The sequence below is a fragment of the Ambystoma mexicanum genome, chromosome 4p (assembly GCF_040938575.1).
Source record: "Ambystoma mexicanum isolate Mex_15411 chromosome 4p, UKY_AmexF1_1, whole genome shotgun sequence".
NCBI classification, from domain to species: domain Eukaryota; kingdom Metazoa; phylum Chordata; class Amphibia; order Caudata; family Ambystomatidae; genus Ambystoma; species Ambystoma mexicanum.
In genome coordinates this window covers 922,745,204-922,759,607 of record NC_090927.1, presented here as the reverse complement: position 1 = coordinate 922,759,607, position 14,404 = coordinate 922,745,204, and positions in this window count along the sequence as shown.

Here is a 14,404-nt window from a genome sequence, read left to right as displayed (position 1 = left end):
GCTTATATCGAAAACACCATCAGGCCTAGACAAACTACTTCAGGCCTTTAACTCTATCATTGATAAGAATCAATTGAAAATGAATGTAAAAGTAACTCAGTTTGTGATGTATTCAGCCTTAGTACTCGGCGTGGGTGTGTCCATGGGATATACGTAAAGTGATTGGCTCATTTCCGAGCCATACCATGGTGTAATCCTGTGGACGCACCTACGTGCCTGTGTGTGTTCCCGGCGAGGGGCGCGTGGCAACCCCTTAGCCAATGAAGAGGCTCGAAATGGGGCAATCCCTGCTCCGAGCCTCCCCAAGGCTGGAGGCTGCCTTCGTCCCCCGCCGGAGACTCAGGTATGTTTTTTTTACCTCCTCCCCTCTCCCCTCCAAACTATCCCCTCCCCGCCCTCCCAACCCCTCCCAACCCCACTTACCTTCTTTTTTCTTCTTAAATCGGGAGGGATTGCGCTGGGAACACTTCTGTTCCCAGCGCATCCGCTCCCGATGGCCACCATGGAAAGGGAAAACGGAATACGTTTTCCCTTTCCCGGCAGCCATTTTATTTGACTTATTTTTTATTTTATTTTCTGTTCCGAAAAGCGGCACTAATGCCGCTCTAACGGGCCGGGGTACTAATGGCTATAAGCCCCTCGACGGCGGGCCAATACCACTCACGGTTATTGCCACAATAAAATCTGGTCGCAACTCATATAGATGGTCAATTAATAACTCAAAATTAGAAATTGTTTAAAGATACACTTACTTGGGGATGATTTTTGATGGCATTCAGAATTCAAAAGGCCATGAAGAGAGCATGGATCAGAAATTAAACACTGCCATATAGCAAAACAAAATATTGTTATACCGATAAGTTTACATTGAAACTGGCCTCACTTTATTGGAACCAAAAAGCAACGCCTTGTATTTTATATGGCATTGAAACACAAGCAATTTGGCAAATCCAGAAAGTAGATAGACTGGAAGAAAAATTCTGGAGGAGTGTTTTACATCTGCCACAGTGCATTCCTGGACCATGGCTCCAATATTAATTGGGTTTGATTTCCTTCCGTTCCATGCTCTGTATCATTGGCGTCTATGTGCTTTTTTTTTTTACAAATGTCTCAAATTAATAATATGTTGAGAATGGTGTCGGCTTATATGTTCACATCATCACATAAATGTGTTTCAAGTTGGTTGAATGAAGTTTACACCATTCTTGCAAACTCAAATGCCTCTATTGAAATGTTGATTTCCAACCCTGACAAAGCAAAAAGATTGATTTATTGTTGTGATTCGATTGCCACCAGAGATCAATGTTTAGAGTATAAACAAAAATGTGCTTTGAGATTCCATCCAAAAAACGTTAAAATCATGGAATCTTATCTCTTAAAAGCTCCATCACCAGAGATACGTTTAGCTATCCTTAAAGTCCGCCTTGATCTTTGGCCTACTAGACAAATTCAAGCGAGACGTAATTTGACACCTAGTCATAGAAAATGTTGTTGATTCTGTTTTAACCAAAATGCAGAAGAATCCCTTGAACATTTGATTCCGTGCTGTCCAGCTTTAATTAGTTTATGAAATATAGATTTTGGGTGAAACGCTATCACTATTGGTCATCTGGATGGTGATTCACGATGGCCTTATGTATTATGCTTATCCAATATCTCAATACAGATTTCGACTGTCAACTTCCTAAAAGCCTTGAAACTGGATGGTGACTGATGTAATCATTGTTAAATGAATCAAAGTGGGGATTTTTATTTTTTATTTTATCTTATTTCATGAGTTTGTATTCTGCAATTTAAAAAAAAGGCTAGGTGTCATTTCAGTCTATGTGATTTATTTTATTTTCATTAGTTGAGAAATGTACTTGCGATGATTTATCTTGTTTTACAATGAATGTACAATTTTTTGTAAAATATATATTGAAAAGTTGATTTATTTCAGCTACAACAATAAAAAAATAAATTCAGACAGATCCCAATGCCCTGAATTTTCCTTATGTTCAGGATCTGTCAGACTTTATGGAGTTTTGAGAGGTTTTTGTAATTAAGTTTTTGTAGCCAGATTTACCTGTTGATGAAATAAACATAAATCATGTGTAATTTTTCAGAGAGGGAGGATGGTTATTTCTGTTTTTGTTTATTTGAGAGCTTGAGCATTTTACTTAGGCATTGATTTTAGGGGTGTTTTTAGGCATTGCTGAAGTAAATATTTTAAAAAGATTATCTGCATTTCAGTGAAAAAGGCAGGATAGGCGATCAGTTTGCTTGCATATTTTGTGCTGGTTTGCTTTGATTAGATGCAACTTGGTTGAGTGCAAAAGCTGACATAAGTACTTGAATTTCTGTTACAATGTGCTGGCACACTTTGAGGTAAGGGTAACATTATTTGGGGCGTGCTAGTAAACAGCATTTTTGCAGGTTCATGCTAATCACCCAGTCAAATGCAGTCTCTCACAAGCCATGTGTGGAGAGGGTCAACATTAGTGGCAGGTTGATGAGGCGTGTGGTGCAACTCACCACGTGCATAGCTGGCAGAGGTATTGGTGTTGGGGTGGCCTGATTGAGTGCTCACTTATGCATGACTTAATTGAGCGTAATAGCTAACAGGAGCATTCGAATTTCTTGAAAAATGTATTAGCACACTTTAAGGGAAGGGCAAAGGTTTGGGGAATCCTGATTGAATGCACATTTACACATGACTTGGTATAGCCAATAACTGACAGAAGCTTTACCATGTCTTGCCAGATAAATGATCACACTTTGCGGAAAGGGCAAGTGTCTTTGGTGACATGCTGGTTAATTGAGCACACATACATTCAAAGTATGATTGAGTGGAGTAGCTGACATGAGCATTTGATTTTCTTGTCAAGTTCATTAGAACATTTTCTCGGAAGGGAAAATGTTTTGAGGGCATAATGGTTGATTAAAAGCAAGCACAAGTACATATTAGTAGAGCGCAATAGATGACAAAAGCATTTAAATTTCTTGCAAAATCAAAGCAAACTTTGAGGTAAGGGCAAACCTCTTTGGGCTGTGTGGTTGATTAAATGCACGTGGATGAGCCCAATTTTTGAATTTCTTGTCCAATTGATTAACACAGTTTGAGGTACGGGCAAATGCCTCTGGGTCATGTAGGTTAACTAAATCCACAGCCAGATATGGCTTGTTTTGGCACAACAAATGATACACACATTTGAATGAGTTTTTAAATGAAAGAGCAAACTTTTTTGGTAGGACAAACATCCTTTGGGCATGCTGGTTGATTGAACGTCTACTCACGTCTGACTTGGTTGCACACAGTGGATGATAGGAGTCTTTGAATTGCTTGTGTCATTTCCTAACACACTTTGATGGAAGGGTAAAAACCTTTCAAGCTAGCTGGATGATTGAAAGCACACTCACACAGAACTTGGCTGAGCACAGTAGTTGACTCTAACTATTACATTCATCATCAAATGTATTACTTTTGAGCAAAGGGGAACATTCTTTGGGGTGGTTGGTTTAGATCAACACACTCCCATACAACACTTGGTTGTGCACAATATCTTCCACCATCACTCATATGCTCTCACTCTTGACCTTTCTCCCACTGAAAACTCTCTCGTGCTGAGCCTGTCTTTGAATATCACCAAGTGGAAGTCCAAACCCGAATTCATAGCACCTTACCTTGCCCAAGTCAAGTCCTGCCCACAAACCTTCAATCCTCCACTTGCTCACTCCATTGATCTTGCCTTTAACGAATTCAACAATGCACTTGCATCTCTATGTTTATCACTTACCTACTGCCTCCATCACCCCATCTTTACCGCACCCATAACCATGGATCTCCCTAATGATTCAGCAACTCAGGACATCCATATATCTCCACCTATGCCACTGGTGGAAAAACCGCTACATAGAAATAGCTCACTGCCTACAAATACTCCCTCCATGCTCTCATTACTGTTCTTGCTTATACATAATTATCCTACAACACTAACCTTATACTAAACACTCCATTCCCACTCCTGCAAACTTACCATGACCCACCAACCAATGCTCCCCTCACCAAAAAACCTTCCCTTAACTCCTCTATCTCAGCTGATTATGCCTTCTATTTATCCTGCAAAATTAGAAAAATATGTGATATCCTATTAACCCTCTCATCTCTTCTACCCCCTCTTTCCTTTTCTAAACCTCTGATCAGCCACACTGTCTTTACTATCCCACTTGTACCCTACCTCCTCCACTGAATTCTTACCCATCCTTAGTTTGACCAACCTTTCGTGTACCGCTGTTGACCTATTTGCACCACACCCAATTGCTTCCATGTAATAATGTCCCTGCAAAAATGTCGCCTGACAAAAAAGTCCCAGGTTTTTTGCGGAGACATTATTATATTGAACATGCAGGGGACACCCGTTTTTTTTTTTAAATGGGAGCAGGGGATTTCCCCGCAACCCGTCCCAATACATATTGTTACCATACATTTTTTTTAAAAACGTTATTTTTGGTTTTTCAATCTTCTCACCATACACAGGCACCTCTAGGGTGCTTAATCAGAGTGAGACAAACACAGCACAATTAGAAAGAAAAAACAAAACCCCAACTTCAAACAACCCTGCCGAGCCACCCCCCACCCCCACAGGTTCACCCTTACAGGATTCCGTGGGTTCCTTCCTTAATTCAGTTCGAGATTGGCAAGTGCCCTCTTATGGGTCTGGACTTCACCGCACATCTTCTAGTTCACAGATATATCAGAGTCTGAGGGATCAGCATTTCTTAGCAAATAATTTATTTATGGACCCCAGATATCCCCCAGATAGACCCAGGAGTCTTATAAATTCGCATTCAGTGTTTTGACAATAAACAATGCCTTTTTTCCAGTCTTCAATCTTGGGGAGCGTGCCTCGGCCTCATGACATCGCGATTCTCCTGTGGGCCAGCACCAGAAGCAGGGCCACAAGTTTTAGAGATGCCGGTTGCAAATATTTAGTAAGGCAGAGCAGGGCTCCGAGGAGTGTTGGGGTCACTTGTTCGCCAATGATGTCTTCGGTAGCTTGTAGAACGGAGGTCCAGAAATTGTGGATTCCCGGACAATTCAGGCTAGGTGGAGGAAGTCAGCATTGGCTGCCGCACACCTGTCACATCGGGGTGACAGTTCTGGGTGATGCTTGTTCCTCTTAACTGGGGTGTAGTACATCTGATGCACGAAGTTAAAGTGAATCAACTTATGCAGAGTGTTTATTGCCACTTTTTGCGTCTGGCGGAGGATATAAGACCAGTCTTCATCCGATACTGCTTCCTGAATGGCTGTTTCCCATTTTTGCTGCGCCTTGGATTTGGGAGGCGCATTGCCTACTATGAAGGATTTATATAACAATGATACTAATCTTCCCTCCCCCTGTGCTTGAATCATATTGTGTAATAAATCCCATGTGGGAGGTTGTTTGGGGAAGGATGGAAACAGCTTATGAAGGGTATGGCGTAGTCTGAAGTAGATGAACACGTCCAACGAGGAGTTGCCGCCTCTATCTTTGGCCATTTGTGGGGTCAGGAACGTGCCCTCAGGGGAGAGGTCACCAAAGGAGTGAATGTTGACCTTCTCTGTCCATATCAGGAACACTTTCTCATTAGTAATGGGAATACCGGGAACAAATCTAATGGGCAATAATGGGGAGAATCTAATTGTCACCCCGTATTTATTAGCTATTTTTTTCCAAATTGCGTAGGTGGATAGGATTGTGTTTAGTGTGTTATATGGGACCGGAATTTGACTGATAATAACAGCCCTCAGGAGGTTAGGGGAAGCTAAGGCACGTGGGGTCGAACAAAGTGGACCGTATACCAGTGACTGAGAAATTGGGTTTGGGCTGCCCAATAGTACTTTTCAATATCGGGGAGCGCAAGACCCCAGTTCGCCACCGGCAGCGTAAGTGTGTTGTACGCCACGCGTGCTGGTTTCCCAGCCCACACCAATTCTAGTATTAGGCTCCGGACCTTTTGGAAGAAAGACCTGGGGACCAGTAACGGAATGTTCGTAAACAAATAGAGGAGTTTGGGTAAGATGACCATTTTCGTTAAGGAGGTTCTTCCCCATATCGTTAAAGGTAGAGTTTTCCACATGTGAATTTGTTCCTGCAACAAATGTAATGTACAGACATAGTTATCCCTATAAATGTCATGATTATTTCGAGACATATAGATACCCAGATAGCGAACCTTTGAGGTTTCCCATTTAAAACCGTAATCATCTGGGAATTCAGTTGTAATTGGGGTCAGGGGGAAGATTACGGATTTTGAATGATTAGTTTTGAGACCCGACATTGGACCAAATTTTATGACTTCTCGCATTAGCGGGTTGAGATTGGCCTGGGGGTTGCTGACAAATAACATAACATCATCAGCGTAGAGGGAGACAATTAATCTATGGGGACCCAGTTTGAGACCCCGTGCCAGATGGTTGGCGCGAAGCCTGGATGCCAGGGGTTCCATAATGATGGCAAAGATAAGGGCGAAGAGCGGGCAGCCCTGTCTTGTTCCGCGTTCTAGTGTTATGCCTGCGGACTTGGAGTTTCCAAGAGTAATATATGAGCGGGGGGGCACTATAAAGCAGGGACACTAATTTGATGAAGAATTTGCCTAGGCCCATTTGTGTAAGCGTTGCAAACATGAATGGCCATTCAACCGAGTCAAATGCCTTCTCGGCATAAAGAAGGACTGCTATAGCCCGTTGTGATGGATTTAGGGACTCTATAACGCCAAACAGTCTCCTGATCCCATAGATTGTGCTTCGCCCCGGGATAAACCCAGCCTGGTCTCCGATTACAAGTGCGGGCATAAGAGGCAGTAACCTTGCAGCAAGGATTTTAGCTAGAATTATATTGTTCAGATTAATCAAGGAGATTGGCCTGTAGGAAGCACAATCGTCCGGGGGTTTGCCGGCTTTGTGTAGCACCATTACGTTGGCTTCTTACTTTACTTTATTCTTTAATGTGATGTAGTATGAAATAATTCAAACTTTACACATATAATTTTTACATATTACAAATCACAAATACATAACCTTATGCTCAATTAAGCTATATACATATTTATGTTAAAAGGAAATAGAAAAGTCATATAAAAACTCATATAAAAACTAAACACCCTAACTAAGGAATAAGCATTAACATTCTATCACCCGAGTCTAATTGAGGCCTTTGTATATGGACTATCAAACTTACTCATTTCAGTCTCTAAGTGAATTCATCATACACCCCCTTACATTTCCTCCATCTTAGGATGGTACTAATTCACACTTCAACTCCCGCTCAGCTTGTTGCCAGATGTTATATAGGGCGATAAATAAATGCATGTTGCTGGTATTAGTGCAATATAACCAAAAGGACATTTCAGGTATAGTAGCATGATCATGTGCAAAATCACCCAAATGTCGAATGATTGTCGCTCTCAATTTCAAACATTCCGTAAGTAGGTGTCGAGCTGTCTCTAGGTGATCAGGGGATTTACACAAGCGACATATACGTTTGTCGGACGGGATTTTTTCCCAACCCCCTCTGTTATACAGGGTGGGCAATTGCTCAAATCTAAGTAAGAGAATAAAACGTCTAAGTTTACTAGAGGGACAGAGGGATAAATAGGTTTGTGGCTTCATAAAGCTAAACAAACGATATTTAATAAACTGATATGACTTGAGGTTGCGCATGTGATTGTAATTCTCAAGCCAATCCCATAGATCCACTTTTTTACCTAGGGCATATAGGATTTCCTTGGAGGTGTTAACCCTTCTATGTGTCCATCCAATGTCAGTTAGGAATGTCACCATATCTTTATAAAGGGGTGACATAGTATATTTATTGGTCACCTCCTGATGGATCACCGATAGGAGGGGATTGATCGAATCATCAGTCATCTTGAGATGTAAACCAGCTCTTTTCTTTAAGACCATGGCTTTAAGGGAGGGTAGTCCCAGTTCTAATCTGATCAGGGCCATCGGTATCCCCGGGTGTAACCCGAGGATCCGTCTCCAGAACTTACCCTCCAAAACTTGTAACCATCCTAGGTCCATTGTATGTAGAGAATCAAGCCCATATATAATCATTGGTGCCATTACTTGGATATAGAGCTGACGCGTTCCCCAAAGGGTAAAGCCACCCTGTTTTTTTGTAAATGAGGCAATGAGCGAAGTGACTTGCATGGCTCTCATGGAGCGCCCCGGTCTGCACAATGAGTAATCCCCTAGGGGTTCAATATCCACTCCGAGGTAGCGGTAGGATGGAGCATAAGGGATGACACTTCCATGTACCATAAGATTCACCCTGGATGCTTTTTTACTCGTGAATCTTAGTACCTTCGTTTTATCTAGATTGATCTTCAATCCATTTATCCTGGCATAATCCCACAAAGCGGTAGCAGAACGCCTCAAACCGCTTATGGTATTATCAAAGATCACAAGATCATCCGCATACGCTAGTACCATACAATGCACCTCACCCACTTTCGGGGGACAGTTATTCGCTTCAGCCAGGGCTGCAGGGATGTCGTAGACATAAAGATTGTATACTAAAGGTGCTGTCACACATCCCTGCTTAACCCCACTATCTTGTATCACATTACGTGTTGAATTACCTTCCTGGTCCAATCTAAGGCATGCCGTTGTGTTATAATGGAGTAATTTTAGATAGTGTAATAGGTTAGGTGGACATCCCAATTTCTCAAGTTTGGCCCATAACCTTATTCGCGGGATTGAATCAAATGCAGCCTGAAAGTCTATAAACAAAGCATACAACGGGGGGTGCCCCTTACTGAGTGCCCGTGTTCGAAGTAGTTCCATGACAAGTAGATTATGGGAGGTGGAAAACTCTCGTCTAAAACCGCATTGGAATCTACTAAGTATTTTAGCCTTATCAACCCATTGTTGCAATTCACTGAGTAACAGTGCCGCAAACAATTTACCAGAAATATCTAGCATAGATAATAATCTATAGTTATTAGGCTCCATACGGTTACCTTTTTTGAACACAGGGATAAGGATAGCTGTTTGCCAGGTGCGGGGGATTATTCCTTGCTCTAGAATTTTATTAAAGAGCAAAGAGAATAAATCAGCCCAAAACAAGGGATGGCTCTTAATCACTACATTCGCCAGACCGTTGGGTCCAGGGGCTCTAGATGATTTGAGGCTAATTATTTTTTCCAATATTGCCTCAGGGGAAACATCAATGGGCGGAGGAAAGGGCACCTCTATCCCCTCTTTATTTGGGGTTTCGATATCACCTCTGTTTCGGTCCAATAGAAATTTTTCCCACGTCTTCTTACTTATTGGGTTAATAAGGGGGCCCTTAACCTTCTCTCTATTTTCATTAAGAAGGGCCCAGATACCACGAGGATTTCTAGTGCAAATAGTTTGCACTAATTTTTGATACCTAGTATTTTTCTCGCGGGCCTTGATATTTTTAACCACTGTTCTATATCGATTTTTAATTTTTCTTAACTTCTCGCGGTACCCGGTTCCATATACATTCCCCCATTTAACGCTCCGAATGGCCGCTCTTAAATCTCTCTTGGCTTCCCTGATTTCTTTGTTAAAATAGGGCGTTGCTCCCCCTGTTTTTAACATATATCCCTTCTTGGCTAAAGCATGTTTACGAGTGAATCTGGATATCCAATCCTCAATTTCATTTATAGTCATATGATCAAAATCGTGGTGGCCCAGAGTTGCAATGGTTTTAAGTGACTCCGTAGCCAAATTGATATTTTTCTCTGACCACACAATTCTGGAGCCTACCACGTTTGTTTGGATGGTACCCATGTTCAGAACCGACGAAGGGCATAAAGGGATATTAAATGAGCACTGCAGTGACGCATGGTCGCTCCATTCATTTTGCCTCACAATCATGTTGACTACTCTTGTCTGGAGCTCGGGGCACATAAATATATAATCTAATGTGCTAACAGCAGTTCCATTAGACCAGGTATGTTTCCCCGGTCGATCTCCCAAAGTTCTACCATTAATCATGGCCATGTCCCAAGCTCCAAACAATTTGAGCCAACCCAGACCCCCAACATCCCTCTTTCCATGATTCATTTCGCATCTTGTGTTGAGGTCTGGATTTGAAGATATGCTTGATTCATCAGACATATGGCAATTGAAATCCCCCATGATCATCACAGCAACATTTCCTGCTTTTAGCCACCAATCGGATAACAAATCCTGTATCGCCTCCTGCAGAGAGTCACATACCAAGTCTCCTGGTGGATTATATAGATTAATTAATAAGTACCTTTCCAGGCCTTTCTCACCATGTAGTTCAAACTCAACTGCCAATAGCTGTTCCTCAGCTTTACACTGTAATTTGCGAGACACAATTGAATTCACAATCCCGATTAGGAGCCCTCCAAAAGGGCGCCCCTTACTACCCCGTTTAGCAGGCGCTTGATGTATCACAAAGCCGTCAAATAATAACGGGTCAAGAGACCACGTCTCTTGTAGGCAAATACAGCTATATTGGGCTATCATATGTGCAGAGCCTTCCGACCTCAACAAGTGAGAGAAACCTCTGCAATTCCAGGAGAGTAATGATAGGCATCAATGGTTCTTAATCAATTGCGGAATTGCTTCTAGTAGGGACTTCAGAATTTGCGGTATTTCCCTCAGCGCCGGGTTTTCCCCTCCCCTTATTATAGGCACAGTGTCTACCACAGTTACTGGTGTAGAATCCTCGGATTCCTGTGCAGGATCCTTTTCCAGGGGGTCCACGTCAATCTCAATGTCCACTACTAACAACTCTTCTTTATATTTCCTGATCAATTGTGCCGTGGTTGAAAAAACACAGTGTATGGCAGATACATTGGGATTCGGACACCCCAGTGGTTCAATAAACAAAAAATCCTCCGATTTTAACACGCACAATTGAGGTATATGATATAATCTTGCTAGCAACTCCGAGCGTGCTAACCAGGGGTTTTTGCCACTTGGGTATAAGTTCTTAATGAAGCATATACGCTGGGTAGATTTCTCGCTCCCAATTTTTTTCTGGTCCATTAAGCTAAGATCATCGGGATCTTTCGACTGTATCTCAGGGACGTCTTCCCCATGTGTATGAATACTGGATTCAAGGTCAGGATCTTCATATGTCACAGAAGCTTCATTATCGTCCACTACAATTGGCTTTTCCTCAGATATCAGCCAGTCTGTCAAGGGGCCCTTAGTCCTAGCGGCCCTTTGGGCGGCTCTTACCATTCTTTTTCTAGCTTTTTTTGATCGTGGCTCAATCGCTGGTTTAGGGCTAGATGGAGGATGCTGGACTTCCAATGTAGCTGCTTTGTTCTTCTGTGCCTTTTTAGCCGATCTGCGTTGTTTGCGAGTGAGGGGAGACCGGGGACTGTACTCCCGCTCCTGTTCGTCCCCTTCTTCTTGGAGTAACTCAGGTATCATATTATTATCAAATACCTCCGGATCTTCATTTCCCTCCATCGCCACTTCTTGATCATTCATCTCGTTACCTATACATAATGGCGCCGATAGGTTGATCTCTGCCTCTTCTCGTGGTAGATCTTTATGATCTAGCGCTAAGGTAATGGCATTCGTATTAGCCAAGATGCGTCCAGACATCTGTAAGAGTATCTTGATGGCGAATTGTAGCGCCGCCACCGAAGATTGCAGCTCAATTATCTTAGAAGAGCTAGAGTGCTCATCAATGCTGTCTTCTATCTCGTTGTCAGGTTCATCCTCCATCGACGCCATTGCTAAATTAGGCGAGACAGACAGACGTTCACTCCTTCCCATAGTGTCTAACTCCCCTATGACCTCGGTCATGCTGGTGTCTTTGGGGGTTGTTATATTACTTGAAGGTCTTGATGGAGTTGGAGCCCGCATTCCTCTCTGTATAGATAAGCATAATTCCAAAAGGGAATTGTTGTCAATGTCATCGAAGTTAGAGGTGTTTAAAGAGTTATTACCCCTAGGATTTGATGTTACCATTTCCTCAATTGCTGTTGAATTGATGGGAGGGGGAGGATTCTTCGGAAAATACTCAGTGATGGCCCCTTGCGTCACTGGTAAAGTGAGTTTGACATTCTTCTTGATCTTATCCCCTTTTTTCAGGCATTCTTTGATTTCCTTAGTAGGGGGGCACTTAGATTTACACAGATTGTAAATCGAATAGGGGGCTCTTTTGCCCCGCTGCATAGCTATGTAGCGGATCGCTAGATTTTCAGAGTCCCAAGGATGTCAATTAGTCTCCACTAGTATTTATACAAGGGGACTGCAGATTAATAAGAGGATAAATTCCCCTAAAATTACACTGACGAGTAGAGACAGATTACCTCCTTAATCTGTACTTTCCACTTATCCAGCAGTCTAGGGGGCTGCCAAATCTGGCTCAAGAGCTAAAAGCCCACAGTCACCGGGTAAGTATGTTGAGTTCCCCTGTTATAGGAGCCACGTATTCACTCAATATATCTGCGTATTGTGCATAGAGTGCAGGAGCGACCGTGGTGGTATCAATAGGTAGCTCGCGGTCAACACCCCCGGCTGATATATGAGTCACCGCACGGGTTGGATTCAAAGTCCCCCCCACAAAGGTCCAGAGGTACGCTCACCTTCCAGCCCCTCGTTGTAGCTCCCCGCTCACCTCTCTGGGCTCCTATATGCCGCCTTTTGCTGCTTTCCGTGACCTGCTCGCAGTCTGCGACTTCCTCCCCAGTCGCAATGTATGTATATATGCAGGGAGCACCGGGGCAGGCAGGTGGCAGGCAGGCGGCAAACGGCACCGAGGTAGGCACCTCAGGTACCTGACAGTAGGGACCGCACGATATGGAGTGGGCCTCCGCACCTCAGAGGTCCACCCCAGCCGCCCAGTGCCAAACTCACGGGTCTGTACTTCTTCACGGCACCCCCACTCATCACACGACACTTTCAGCGCTCCTCCTGGAGCGTTCGGTAAATGCAGCTCCTTCCGCGGCCGCGCTGTACAGGTTCAGGTTAGAGCAAGGGACCCTTCGTCCCCGTGACCGTGACCGTCAAGCCGACGCTGCTCTTTCGGGCTAACACGTCCCGTACACTCGTCCCGCAGCCGCTTCCGACAGCCGATGAATCAAACACCTTCCACTTTGCCTTCACGTGATGTGGGGGGAGGAAGCCAAGCTGCGAAGATTCTTCAAAAACTCGGAGCAGAAGAGGGGCTAGGATGGAGGCATGGGCCTTGTAAAACTCTCCGATGAACCCGTCGGGCCCAGGCGCCTTGGCATTTGGGAGGGATTTTATTGCCTCCAGAACCTCCTCAACCGTTATTGGAGCATTTAGGGGTTCACGTAGCTCCGATTCAACCCAGTACAGCTCTGTGTCATCGAGGAACTTTTGTATGGTTTCTGGATCGGAGACCCCTTTAGAGCTATAAAGATCTTGATAGAAGTCTCGAAATACCATGACAATGTTTTCTTCAAAATATACCAGTCTACCCTGGTTGTCTTTGATACATTCGACTTGAGTTGGGGTTTTGTCTATGGATAGGAGACGGGCTAACAAGGCGCCTGGTTTCTGGCCTTCCCCATATTGGCGGACCTGATGCTTGCGGCTCGTGAACTTTATTTCTCGTTCAGCTGTTTCTTTAAACTTCAGCAGTTCTTTCTTTATTTCTGCCTGAACGTGTGGGTCTTGAGTAGTGGAGGCTTTCGTCTCTAGTTCTTTCAATTTTCGTTCGCTACTGGCCAAGTCCTTCCGGATCAGTTTTAATATGCCATTTTCTTTGGCTATGCAAACTCCTCGTACAAAGCAGTTTAGTGTTTCCCACATGGTGCTGGCCAAGGCAACCGAGTTTTGATTTATTTCGATAAAGGATGTTATTTCCTTGCGAAGTTCATCCGCAAAGACAGTGTCCGTGAGTGCTCCGGGTCTGAATCTCCACCTTAGTCATGGATTGGTGGTGCCTGGAATAGTGGCCTCTAGTGTGACCATTGAATGGTCAGAGAAGGAACGCGGCGGGATTTGACGTTCTCCCCAATCAAAAGGGCAGAAACGCCTTAGCTCTCGCTGGGTGTTCACAGCAGCTTGGCAAGTCACCTCGGAAGCACGCTATTTTCAGGATTTTTGGGGAGCTACACGGAGCTCACAGGGAAGCCGCCATCTTGGACGGCTCTCTAGCACCCTCTTTGTTACCATATATAATGTCGCCAATGGCTTTTCCCGGTGACATTATGTATGGGGCCATTATGTATGGGCACATTATTAGCTGATACCAACTAATTGAAGTATTCAGTTCTATCACCCTAGCAATCCCTCCATCTACATACCTGTCTCTCTTCTTCACCACCTCTCAAAAGTACTTGAGCGAGTTGTCTTCAACCTCCGTGTCAGGTAACTCAAGGAAAACTCTTTTTATGACCCCCTCCAGTCAGACTTCCAGAGCAAACATTCAGATGAAACTGC